This window comes from Marmota flaviventris, chromosome 3 (assembly GCF_047511675.1).
Source record: "Marmota flaviventris isolate mMarFla1 chromosome 3, mMarFla1.hap1, whole genome shotgun sequence".
NCBI classification, from domain to species: domain Eukaryota; kingdom Metazoa; phylum Chordata; class Mammalia; order Rodentia; family Sciuridae; genus Marmota; species Marmota flaviventris.
The window spans coordinates 56,604,774-56,618,185 of NC_092500.1; the positions used below are offsets into that span (position 1 = coordinate 56,604,774).

A 13,412-nucleotide genomic window follows, 5' to 3' on the forward strand; every position below is an offset into this window, starting at 1 on the left:
GTCAAGTTATACATAAATTCACATGATTCTCATACTAAATAAAAAATCATTATTATTGTTATAGTCTCCATTTAGAGCTCGCTTATTGTTATAGCCTACATTTAGATCTCCTTTTAGGGTTCTTACAGGTTATGTGATTTACCCATGATTTGCAAAGCTAGGTTTTCCAACACCTGCACACTTCATTGCATTGAAAGCATTGATTCTCTCTCCTTGTCTCTGACAATCTTAAATTGTGTGTGTGTGTGTGTGTGTGTGTGTGTGTGCGTGTGTGTGTGTAATATCTATGTGTAACTGTCAAAAAAGACTTGGTGAACTTTTCAGTAATTCATTCATGAAGAATATCCAATAATGTACTAAAGAAAGAAAGACACTTTCTTATAGTAACTTGATTTCTATATGGTTAATAGGAAACTGAGAAGTAGATATCCAAAGGCCATAGTGAATCAGAATAGCAACTAGTCATTAATACGTATAATCTTGGTTCTATATTAATATCTAATATTAAAAAGATGCACAGTATACTATAATATAGTAAGGAATTTGTACATATCTAACAGTTTAAAGTCTCAATTTTTATCATCCTTTCAAATAATTGTTCTAACTTTAGATTGCATATTAATTGGTCTAAAATTTAAGACTCGTCATATTTATTTGCATACTTTGATTTTACTCATATTTTAAATTTCCATAATCAATGAAATTTTAGCCATCTGGATGTTTAACTTATAAAGTATGAACTTTTCAGCATGACTTTAGTGTTTACTAAAATAAGAACTGGCAATACTCTCTTATTTAACCTTGAAGAACTTCTTTTGTAAACAGAACTTAGATATACCTAAGCAAATCTGTATGCAGACAGAACAGAAGAAAGGGATTATATAAATTACAGTGTTATAGAAACTTAGCAATGCCAGTGGTGGTGAATCTGGAAAAAAATCACTATGCAACTACACTTTAACTGCCAGTGGTTATCTTGCAGCACTTCAAAATAGAAATGTATTAAGGAATAAAATATTGCTTCCCTTTTTTTAAAAAAAAGGAAGTAAAAAAAACCAGCACAAACATTGACTAATAAGCTATTAACTCTATTTGTCACCCAGTAAATAGGGACTTTGATTCCGGCCCCAGAGCTCCCGATAGTTTTTGTTACTTCCCCTCTCTAGACATAGTTCCTCTTATTAAAATAGATGTTCTTCTAGGTTTTTACCAGCTGAAAATTGCAGTTGTAAAATCATCAATCATTGTCTGGCATCTAATTCAGTTCAGGAAAAATATATAGAGAAAACTACATATGTAGTAGCATGGAAACATTTAACTTCTAATATTTACTTGTCTTTATGACTTGAGTCTAAATCCAACAAACACAAGTTCCCTTGGCTTTGGATACTTGTTGAATACAGATAACCACTGTCAACAGAAACTTTAAAAAGAACCCAAACAATTTGTGATGCAGTGACATAAGCAATGTATCCTTCATGTTGGAAGCTCAATGCAAAGTATAATCACTCTGTATACATATAGCACAGATATTTTTATTTTCAGAAACTAGCTTTGAAAGTTGTAAATTTGAGTGAAAAAGGCCTTTAATTTCATTGAAATTATACAGTAGAGTCACCTGAAATATACCTGCATTATAACTCCATTGTTTGTCATAGTACCATTCCAAATATATTGGGACCAAGTTACCTAAGTTCCACAATAAAAAAATAAATAGTATTTTTTCAGCAATATACACAGATATTTATAAAATGTAGCAATCTAGAATAAGAAAAATAAAGATATTTCGTTGTTTTACAACATCAAGATAAATACAATTTTAGTGATTCACTCTTACTTTCAGAATTTCAGTGTTAGAGATTTTGAGTTTCCTTACCAAGACTAAATAATGTACTATGTTATTTATTATTATAAATAATTATAATTAACACATATTTCAGCCAGTAGACTTAGGAATCACAATAATTCATTTCATAAATACATTTAAAAATTCCCTTTCCCTAATATAAGCACAGAATTCGTCATTAGTATTAACTCAGTACACTTTAAAAGTGAAATAGTTTTCTGAGCCAACATTTAGTTTTTCATTTTCTTTCAATAAATTTAGAATATGATATCAGAAAAAACTAAAGAAATAAAAACAATCACGTTTATAAAGTACAGTTAACATGCACAGCTTGTATATTTTTACAGTAAGTATGATTTGAAAGTTACCTGAATAGAGAGAACCCAAGTTTGCTTCTTTCTCTGAGCACAGAGCTGGGCAGAGAGGCAATTGATCATTAACTTCTAGCCAGAGGCAAACTTGCACACACGTCTCCAGAGATTCTCTGCTTTGCCCTTCCTTCTCTCTTCTTTCAAATAGGGGAAAGGTAGCCCTCTCTCTTCTTGAAGAACTTGCTTTGACATGCACAATTAGTTCATACTTTTCACAGTATAAAGTGAGCGTAGCTTAAATTATATCCTGGGTCAAAGAAGGTGAACGAGTCTGGCAGTTAGAACTGCTAAATTTAATCTTCTGATTCTCTGAAGTTGATGCAGCCACACTTTCGAGTGTGTTTTCCATCATGTGATTAAACATCATGTTTGGAACACACTGCTAGAGTACTATACTTATATACATCACAGGGTAAGTGAATCTGTCACAGAGTCTGAGGCTTGGGAAACAATATCAAAAGGCTAAGGTCATGTGTTGAATCCCTTTGTTGCCCGATTACATACTACATTCCTTACTTGGTCAGCAATTCTGTAAATTGGATGTTATCTTCTCTAATTTTGTTTTTCCAGGAGGTCAGATAGACGGCTTATTTTCACCCTTAGTGACCTGGAAATATTGGGTCCTGGGTTCCAATTGAAGGCCCATGGTTACTAGTCCTTAGTAGCATGGGTGAGTACTCCGTTTTTAGCCCAGTCTGTTGTATGCCAATGCAGGAGCTTAGTCCCAAACAATGGCCTCCTATAGTTTCCAACAGTATCCGACACACTTATCTGGAGTAGAAGTACTGATGTAATACAAAGTAATTAAACAATTAAAAATAATTTCACTTTGTATTCTGTAGAGATACACCTCAAAGTATTTTTTTTAAAGAAAGGAACAAAATTTCAATAAAGATATCTATAAAAATATCTGCTTTATTAACTACTTATACATAATGAAAATATAACAAGACTCAAATTATATACAGGAATGTTTACCACCTTTAGTAAATACAAACACTATTAAGTATACCATGAATGTTAACTTTATGCAGCTTCCTATGTGTAATTAATATTCTTCACTTAGAATCATTATAAGAAGAAGTTCTGCCGGGCGTAGTGGTATACACCTGTAATCTCAGAGGCTGGGGAGGCTGTGGCAGGAGGATCACAAATTCAAAGCCAGGCTCAGCAAAAGTGAGACACTAAGCAACTCAGTGAGACCTTCTCTCTAAATAAAATACAAAAATAGGGCTGGGATGTGGTTCAGTGGTTGAGTGCCCGGAGTTCAATCCTTGATACCCTCCCCCACAAAAAAAGAATTATCATATGAAGTTCTAAAGTTAAATAAAGGAGAAATACAAAAATCTAAGTTTAATATGTCAAAATATACTGTAACCAAGAACATAATTTCATAAAATATGACCTATAATGATTAGAATTGGCAAGAGTGGGGATAATATAGTTTGTACTTATTCACTATTATTTTGATTATTGCCATTACAATATTAAATCTTTAAAAAATACTATCCACTGATTGAATACATGGTTCATAATGCCTGTTAGGAAAGGTTAAAAAGCTTAAGTTTTAAATTGTATATTTACTTTCTAAATGTAGTATTTATTTTTCTTCACAGCTGACTTCTACTAAATTAATTTGCATCTTAAGCACACATTTTTAACAAATCTTTTCAAAAAATAAAATAAAAATTACCTATAGCAGCGAAGTATGGATTAGTGTTTGCAACAGAAGAAAATATAACTGGCGACTTCTGTCACCTTTGTAATCACAGGAAAACATTCAACAGTTGACCTTCCTGCACTCCCAAACTGGGGATTGAACCCAAGGCCTGTGCATGCTAGACAAGCGCTCTACCACTGAGCTACATCCTAACCCTCTCTTTTTCTTAACAAGAAACACATCATAGTTAAAGCACAAAAAACTTGTGTTACTAAAGTTGAGCAACCATATTCTGTGAGATATGAGATAAACACACAGTTGTGTTTGCTACATGCACCTTTGAGAAAATAAAAGCCAAAGAACTGTTCCCTGAGATCTGGGGAGAAAATGTCTGAAGGTGACTAACCTTTGCCAAGGTTACACATTCTCAAGAGTAAAGCCAAAAATAGGACCATGTAAAGATTTTATTTAAATTTCAGTTTCTAACATTCTCATTAATGTGGACTCAAAAATGATAGGAAATACAGATAGTCTTAGGAGAAAACCCTGATGAATAGCATATGTGGTCTTGGAACAGGTTATTAATTCTGCATTTAAAACATAACAATAAGTTCTTGGCAATACATTTGTTTATAACATTATTCCCAAGTTTCATGCAGCATTAGCACATTTCCCTTGTGAGATTTTGATGTTTCTCACTTTATGACTCTGAGTAAAACTAGATTAATGTGCAAAATCCAGGTTTTTAATCTGAATAAAAAGTCCAGGGCCAGGGCTGTGACTCAGTGGTAAAGTGCTTACCTAGAATGCACTAGGCCCTGTGTTCTATCCCTAGCACCGCATATAAAGAAATTTAAAAATTAAGCATAAAAAAAGTGCAAGAAATTCAAAAGAACAGAAAGCTCAGGTATAAATTTTGGATGGGAAACAGCAATAAATTAGAAAAATACAAAGATTAACTGTCTTACAAACATAAGGGGAATCTTCTATTTGCTTTTCTCATTTAGATAAAATATTTTTCCTATTGTTTTTCTGGAAAGAGTACCACAGTCTTAACATTCATTGAATAAAACTAACAGGGATTCTATATTCTGGAGTTTAGAATTATCATGGAGCTCAAAGTTAGTATACAGTAGAAAAAAATAGTCCAAGTTCACTTCTTGAGGTAATTGCCCAGAGTCATAATGTAAAATGGAATTCTTTTTTTAACCTTGGTAAGAACAAAAGAAAAAAGTCTCCAGTCAAATTTGCATTATAGAGCAATTCCTTTAAAGTTTCAATACATCACAGGAAAGCATAAAGGCTAAAGGCGGGAAGGCAGTCCTAAACACAAACAATACAAGGACTCTACCATCTTAAGTGATTTCCTCTTTTTGCCCACAACAACAGCTCTCTTGGTTTGAGTACATGGATCATTTAAGATCTTTCATTCCCTGGCTGTTATCCATTCCACAGAAGTTCTTAGTATATTCAGCTAATTGAGGAAACATGTTCAGAGAAAGTGCTTCTAAAATACCTTTCTATCTCAGAACCCATGATTCCACTTAGCTCTCTGCCATCACTTTCAGCAGACTTCTGTTAAATGCACCAACATTCTGCTAGTGACTCAGCACAAAGTCTGAGAGTTCATGATGTTTCCTGCTCTCCACTGTCATATCACAGTTGCCAATCCTTAAAGATTCTGCTTCCACCAGGACTCAATTCTATTTCCTTTCCCTCATTCCCACAGATGCCAGGCAACTTCAACAAATGTAGTAGCCTCCAATTGTTACACAAGTAATATCTCTACTAACAAGTGTCTGTCCACCCACCAGCTATCCCTCCACCACACCCAGGAATACCCAGGGGGGATATGTGATGAAATATCCTAGGATCAAATATGCAATGCCATATACTGCTAAAGACAATTAGTAGACATTTTAATGTATTTGGTTTTCACTGCCATTTTAAAAAAATAAGAAGCCATTATTTATTCTGGTTTTTAAAACTACAAAGTTATTAATCATTAACAAGATATAAATAAACAGAGTTTACCATTTTCAATCTACTGACTCAGTCACATCTCACTGGCTACGAGATTCTTGTCATGCCTCCAAAGAAAAGTTTATATTGAAAAAATTTTGTTCTTCAGTCATTGTAAGGTATGATAAATGAAAATCTTTGGTAGTTGGTATTTTAAATTATTTTAAAGGAAAAGGATGAAATGACATATGAGGATACCAAGGAAATAACCAGAAAAATAATGCAAAGTCGCATGGAAAGACAGTTTATAGGACTCACGGCCATGCCCCAAGACCTCGTCAAGTCTACAGCATGCGTGTTTTAAGGCCTCTCTGGGTGGCTCCCTGTGAGGACAAGACCTTCTTGGTGAGCTCCTTAACAGCTGGCAGAGGACATGGACTGCCCTTGTCTGCCTGTGCCAGGCCTCAGTCTGCTCACTAGTCTTCGCTCCCCTGGGGAACCTGCTGTTTCCTAGGACACTGCAGCATAACTCCTTGCTGCACTTCTTTACTCTAAGAAATGCTTTGTTTTGGGGTGGCGGGGGTAACCGGGAATTGAACTTGGGGCACTCAACCACTGAGCCACATCCCCAGCCCTATTTTGTATTTTATTTAGAAACAGGGTCTCACTGAGTTGCTTAGTGTCTCACTTTTGCTGAGGCTGGCTTTGAACTCGTGACCCTCCTGCGTCAGCCTTCAGAGCCGCTGGAATTACAGGCCTGCACCACCATGCCCAGCTCTAAGAGATTCTTAAAACATAAAAAGTACTTGATTTAGTTTTAGGAGGTTCGAGTTCAAACCTAAGCTCTACTTGTCACCTTGAGGACATTATCTGACTCTCTGATTCTCAGGATTCCCATATATCTAGTAGCTTCATGTTCCCTTGCAAACACATCTATTAAAAGTAATATCTCTACTAACAAGTATCTATCTATTTCACGTCTGCTTACTGATTTGCAACAAAAAGCACTAAGCAAATCTGGTGTAGAGAACTGTCTGTACTTTTTTCCCCAGGTGGGTCTTCCTACAAAGAGATATATTCTGATTTGTTCTACACTGTGATAATTTTACTAGGACAGGTTCTACCATACAAAGGGAAAGCCTACATTTAGAGATAAACTCAAAATATAAACTCCATTTGACTATATATCCAAGCCACATTCTCTGGCCCAGCATCAAAGAGGCTGGCTGAATCTATTCTTTTTCTTCTGTTTATTTAATTGGTTTAACCAATATTTAGTTAGTAGCTAGTATAAGAAAGCCGTGATGGGACTGGGGCTATAGCTTAATGGTAGAACACATGCTTAGCATGCTTGAGGCCCTGGATTCAATCCCCATTAAAAAAAGACAAAGAGAAGAAAAAGAATACATCATGGTATGAACACAGTCATTCTCCCATGGTGGACAACAGAGTCAACAAGCTAAAGTAGTAGTCTACATACAGAATTATTAGCATTGTCATATCCTGTAGAACCTTGCATAACTTAACTCATGCATTCAACTATATCGTAGGCAAGAGGTAAATAATAAAGGTACCTACTCCAGACATCTTCTGTGTCATCATAAGGCTGTTAAACATGCTATCAGCACAACATCATAGAAGTGTTGTCCTATGTCTGAAAATGTTGTCCTCAATATTAACCAGATTTTTCAAGGACAGATTAGCAAATATGATTGATTTAGTCATATAGGTACTGTCCATTGATTATTATCTGAACTATTTGTGAGGGGAGAAGACCAAAAATTTAGTTAAAATTTTTTCCTACCTTTAAGATACAGTGAAAATCAAAGCTGGTCAATTTGGTCTAAAGTAAAAGCCTAATTATTTGATTATTAGGATTGATATCAACCCACATAATCCACATTCTCTGTGAAATAAACATGAACACAGTAAGTAGGTTAGTAGTATTTCTAATAGGGAGAATATAACTGGGTATGTTCAGCTTATCTACTTAATTTTGAAATAATTTGAAGGGAGAGATACATAAGGATAAAGCAGACATGGCATTTGGTATGTAATTTACTTGAAATTTTCCATTAATTCATTAAAGAGATGTTTTCATCCAGATCTTCATTTCTTTTTTTTTTTTTTTTTTAATCCTTCAGTTAACTGCAGTATTAAACTTTAAGCAGAGGCAAGAAAATGACATCATTTGTGGGTTCAGTGTTTAAAATGTTCTCTGAAGCCAATCAGAGATCCATACACTTCTACAAAGGTAAGTGACTTGAGAGAGCTTCTTCTAATTTTCTGTGGTTTTCAACTGTATCCAGTCAGATGAAATGCTGGTCAGTGAAATGTGGGAAAAGTGGGTCATAAAATAGAAACAGAAGGATTTGACTACAGGATACCACAAAGATGCCAGATGTATTTGAGGAAAAACAAATCTCATTTAACTAAAAGCACATGTGTCATTACTGGTGTCTGTTTCTCAACCACATGCCCAATAGGCCTGTGTTTAAGTAACCAATTTAAAGACGTGGTATCCATTGTCTTTCATGTGTGTGTGAAGATTGTGTTTTGTTTTGATTTGTTTTCCATCCCACTGAAGAAAACCTAGAGAGTCAAGGACACAAGACAAGCTGTTTTTTAAGAGCAATGCACAATTTAAAACTGTATAGAACATCACAGTGTGCTGCTGCTGGCCTTTGCTCTGAATAAATAGATCCTATGTCCCTGCCTAATTCTCCCACTGGAATCTGCTACTTCACAGATTGGTGGTTCTTCTCCATTGCACCAAGAAACCCTCCTTGAACAGCCATCATTTATCTATTAGCATGAGAAGGTATGCAACAAATGTTGGCCTAATTCATTATTACACTGTGTGCCTTGGAATATGGCTATTATGACGATAAAAGGCTGATCAAATATGTGCTTCGCCTCAGAGCATTACTCTCCAGTATATATAAATAACTCAAAAAAAAAAAAAAACTAACACCAAAAAATACAAATAACCCAATCAATAAACAGGGTAAAGAAATGAACAGACACTTCACAGAAGAAGAAATACAATTGGTCAACAAATATATGAAAAAATGTTCAACAACTCTAGATGAAATTAGAGAAATGCAAATTCAAACAACACTGAGATTCCATCTCACTCCAGTTAGAATGCCATTTATCAAGAATATAAGCAACTATAAATGTTGGCAAGGATCTGGGGGGACAAAAAGGGAAAGAATTAAATTACAACAGATGGGGTAGAGAGACAAGATGGGAGGGGAGGGGAGGGGAGGGGAGGGGGGATAGTAGAGGATAGGAAAGGTAGCAGAATACAACAGTTAATAATATGGCATTATGTAAAAATGTAGATGTGTAATTGATGTGATTCTGCAATCTGTATTTGGGGTAAAAATGGGAGTTCATAACCCACTTGAATCGAATGTATGAAATATGATATGTCAAGAGTTTTGTAATGTTTTGAATAACCAATAAAAAAAAGGTACACTCATACATTGCTGGTAGCACTATAAATTGGTGCAACCACTCTGGAAAGCAGTATGGAAATTCCTCAGAAAACTTTGAATGGAACCTTCTTTTGATCCAGTTATCTCACTCCTTGGTTTATACCCAAAGGACTTAAAATCGACATACTACAGTAATGCTGCCACATCAATGTTTACAGCAGTTCAATTCACAATAGCAAAGCTATGGTACCAACCTATATGCCTTTCAAAGGATAAATGGGTAAAGAAAATGTGGTATATATTCACAATGAAATGTTACTCAGCCATAAAAAAAGAATGAAATTATGACATTTTCAAGTAAATGAATGGAACTGGAGATTACCATGCTAAGTGAAATAAGCCAATCTCCCAAAAAAACAAAAGCTAAATGTTCTATCTGATATGCAGAGGCTAACACACAATAAGGGACGGGAAAGGAAGAATAGAGTACTTTGGATTAGACAAAGGGGCATGGGAGGGAATGGAGGAGGAATGGGAATGGGAAAGACAGTAGAATTAATCTCACATAACTTTCCTATTTTCACAACCATTATAACTCCACATCATGTACAACCACAAGAATGGGAAGTTATACTCAATGTATGTATAATATGCCAAAATACATTCTAGTGTCATGTATAACTAAACATACAAAATAAAAAAAATTTAAAACAATATGTGCTTCTAAAGAAATGCCCACCAACCTTACTAGACAGATAATGTGGCATTCATAGAAACAGCAATTTCTATCTGTCCCCCTAAGAGAAGCTTTTCTCAAGACAATCATTTTGAAAACAATATTCAGACTAGGCATTCCTCACTTTCTAAGTTTTTTTTTTTTTTTTTTTAATTTAAGACTTCTTTTTATAGGGTGCTGCATAACTTTCTTAGTCCCAACACATCTGATACTTAACCACTTACATCAAAACATACCTAAAGACTAACAAGGTAAGATCATGACAATAGAATCAGTGAATTCCACAAAAGATATGATTACAGAATATGCAACATTTGAATTATGTACATACTTATAACAAGGAGAACAAAGAGTTATATAAAAATACAAGAGATTTTAACAGTTAAGTGGCATAACAAATTATACAATTGACAGGATTTATTTACATTAAAATGTGTCTACCCCAACTTTTATGTCCATATCTAAAAAGGAGAATGAGTCCAGAGAATATAGTATTTAAGATGTAAATATAATGATAATAACAATAGTTAACAGTTATGTAGCACTTAGGATGTGCCAGATTCTGTTCTAAGCACTTAACAGAAATTAACACAGTTCTCACAATAGCACTGTGAAGAAAATGCCTTCTATGGTCTAATTTTACAGATGAAGACACTGATGTTTGAGCAAATTTTAATTAGTAAGCATCAGGACTAGGACTTGAACCAGATACTTTAGGTTCTACAGTCTGTGCTCTTAACAAGGAAGAGGCAAGCATAAGCCTGGAAAGCATGTGTCCAATAGGAGCCATTTGACATATTACAACCTCACTCAATAGTATTAGACAAAATTAAATCAAAGGGGCCATTAAAGGTGCATTTACATGAAGATACACCAGTTCCACAAATAGCATGACTTGGAGTATCTCAACAGAAGAAAATGCACACTGAGGATACTCACAGAGTAGCTCTATTGGCTCAGAATCCTAGAGTTCTTTGTTTCCAACAATCTCTTGATCTAAGTCTTCACAGAAAAGCATTGCATCTTAAGACTGACTCCTAGAAGAATCAAAGAACAGAGCAACCAACTAAATATTTAATGCATGTTTTAAAAAATAAAAAAAGTATCCAATTCCAAATCCAAAAGACTCCCCAGAATGTAGTTTTATGCTTTCTATTGTAGTAGAAAATAGCTGAAATTGCTATTTGCCTTCTCTAAAATTCTAAGGTTATATTTAAAGTCCTATTCAGATATATATGGATTATTTAATTAAATTAATAACCCTGTGTTACAATCATAGTGTTTGTGCCTGCCCTTATATTTTCTGTCATAAGTAAAATTTCTGCAAATACAGAGGATTTCCTGCAATAACAAAGTTCCCTCTACTTGGAGTGGGATAATGTGTATGAGAGAGAGAAGACAGGAAGAGGTAGAGAGTTTTTAAAGTAATAACATGAGATTTTTATATAAAAATATTAAAACTATTTACATTAAAAATTTTTAAGTAGAACTTTAGTAACTAATGTACTAGAAACACTATAAAATGATAATCAAAATTGGATCATCAGTTCTTTGATTATTTGGACCTTGAAACAAACATTTGACTTATCTCTTTAATTTCCTTACCAAAAAAAAAAAAAAAAAAAATATATATATATATATATATATATATATATATATATATATATATATATATATCTTGCCTGCGTGGCTATTAATTGACTCATTTAACACTCTTAATATACCTACTAAAGTGGTGTTTGGTATTAGACAAAAAACAAATAAAATATTAATAACTATGAACATTAATAGTTGCTACTAAGTTAGTAAAAAATTATTAGTTTTATAGATAAATAAATATTAGATAACCACTGATTTCCTACTTGAAAAATAAGAGACTTAAATATGTAAATCTTGATAATTCTATTACTACTAAACCAATATAATTAACTTTCAGATATGATCAAGAATTTTTTTTATAATAGCACAGTGCAAAGATTGTTTAAATATATTTCACATGAACAAGGACAAAGAGGAGAGAACAAAGGTACTATGAGGTCAGTTTGCTAATGCTTATAATGTTACCTTATTTGACCAGAGAACCTTGACCTTGTAGTCCAACATGGAAGGGATTTTAGATAAACAATCAATCTGTTTACTATGTAAATTCCAAGACGATAATAAACCAATTATTTACATGAAATTGTCCCAATTTAGTAAGAATCACATAAAAACTTGTTGATTCTGCAAGCATAGAACCTCCTTAGAGAGATAATTAAATTCACTTGAATTTAGAAACAGCATTAAAATGTTCCTCACAAATTTCTTAGTATACACAATCAGTAAAATACATAGTAAAGTAAACATTTTTAAGGGTATGACATCTTGCTACAATTAACTTTCTTACTTCAGTGACTACCACTAAAATATGTAATTCTGAATTTATTTCATTTATACATATAACACTGACATTATTTGCTACAACTACTCTTGTCTATATATTTATTATCTCATCCCTTAAAAGCAACTTCTCCCATTATTTTGATTCTCATTTGAGATAAAATAATATTACAAATATTTGGGGATAATAAGAAAGTCTTTCTTCTTATTTTTTTTTCTCTAACTATAAACTTATTTTGACAATGTAAACTTAGAAATTTCCAGATTTTCCTCTACAACGTTGAAACATCAATTTTAATTTACAATATTTTGTTACAGTGAAAGTTTTCTCCTTTGTTTTAAATTGTTTTTATTTTTATTTTTTTGAGGAAGAAGCATACACTGAACCTAAAAGGTATTTATATGCTGATGACATATATATAAAAAATAGAGTAATTTGAGAGTTACATGATATGTATACCAAATTAAGATGTTTTAAAAAACAAGGTAGTTAATATAAAAATAAAATAAAGTGAAATGCTTTTCATCTGTTCTGGCATGCCTTTTGACCTTCCCAAATCACTTTCACCTTGCACAAATGCTAATATATCTGACCTTCTGAAACATGTACGTTTAAATCATAGATAAGCTTAACAGACTTTGACTTCCTAAAAAAAGAAAAAAAAAACTTGTTTTATAATTCCATTAATATAAAAATAATTGCAAACAATTATAGGCTGTATGGTGCTCTTCTTAATGGGCACATAATTAAAAGTAATTCCTTTACCCATTATACCAGAAATCAACACAAATAAAAAGGGGGAAAAAAAGGAAAACCCTTACACAGAAATCTTTAGGCCTCTGGAAGACTAAACAATGTGTAATCTCTTATCCAAAATCAGGTAGGAAAATATATGGTATACTCAATTCTATAAATTTGGAGACCATTATTAGGTGATTAAATAGCCCTACTTTTCAGAGAGGCCCAACAGCCCTTTCCACACTGCTATTTTAATACTCTGTGGTGTCATAAAAT

At 33.4% G+C, this 13,412-nt stretch overlaps 1 protein-coding gene across 5 annotated transcripts in view; it reads right to left on the reverse strand.

The window, feature by feature from the left end:
• The window catches only part of Slc16a7 (solute carrier family 16 member 7), a 170,114-nt gene that overhangs the window by 108,202 nt on the left and 48,500 nt on the right, over nucleotides 1-13,412 (reverse strand). For 2 of the 5 annotated variants that reach the window (XM_071609709.1, XM_071609710.1), the window contains exon 1: nucleotides 2,215-2,370. The exons of 1 other annotated variant lie outside the window; for it this stretch is intronic. The gene's annotated coding sequence lies outside the window, so the exon portion shown is untranslated. Of the gene's footprint in view, nucleotides 1-2,214; nucleotides 2,371-10,957; nucleotides 11,056-13,412 lie in introns of those variants that run through there. 2 more of the 5 variants (XM_071609711.1, XM_027928997.2) reach the window with 2 other exon arrangements.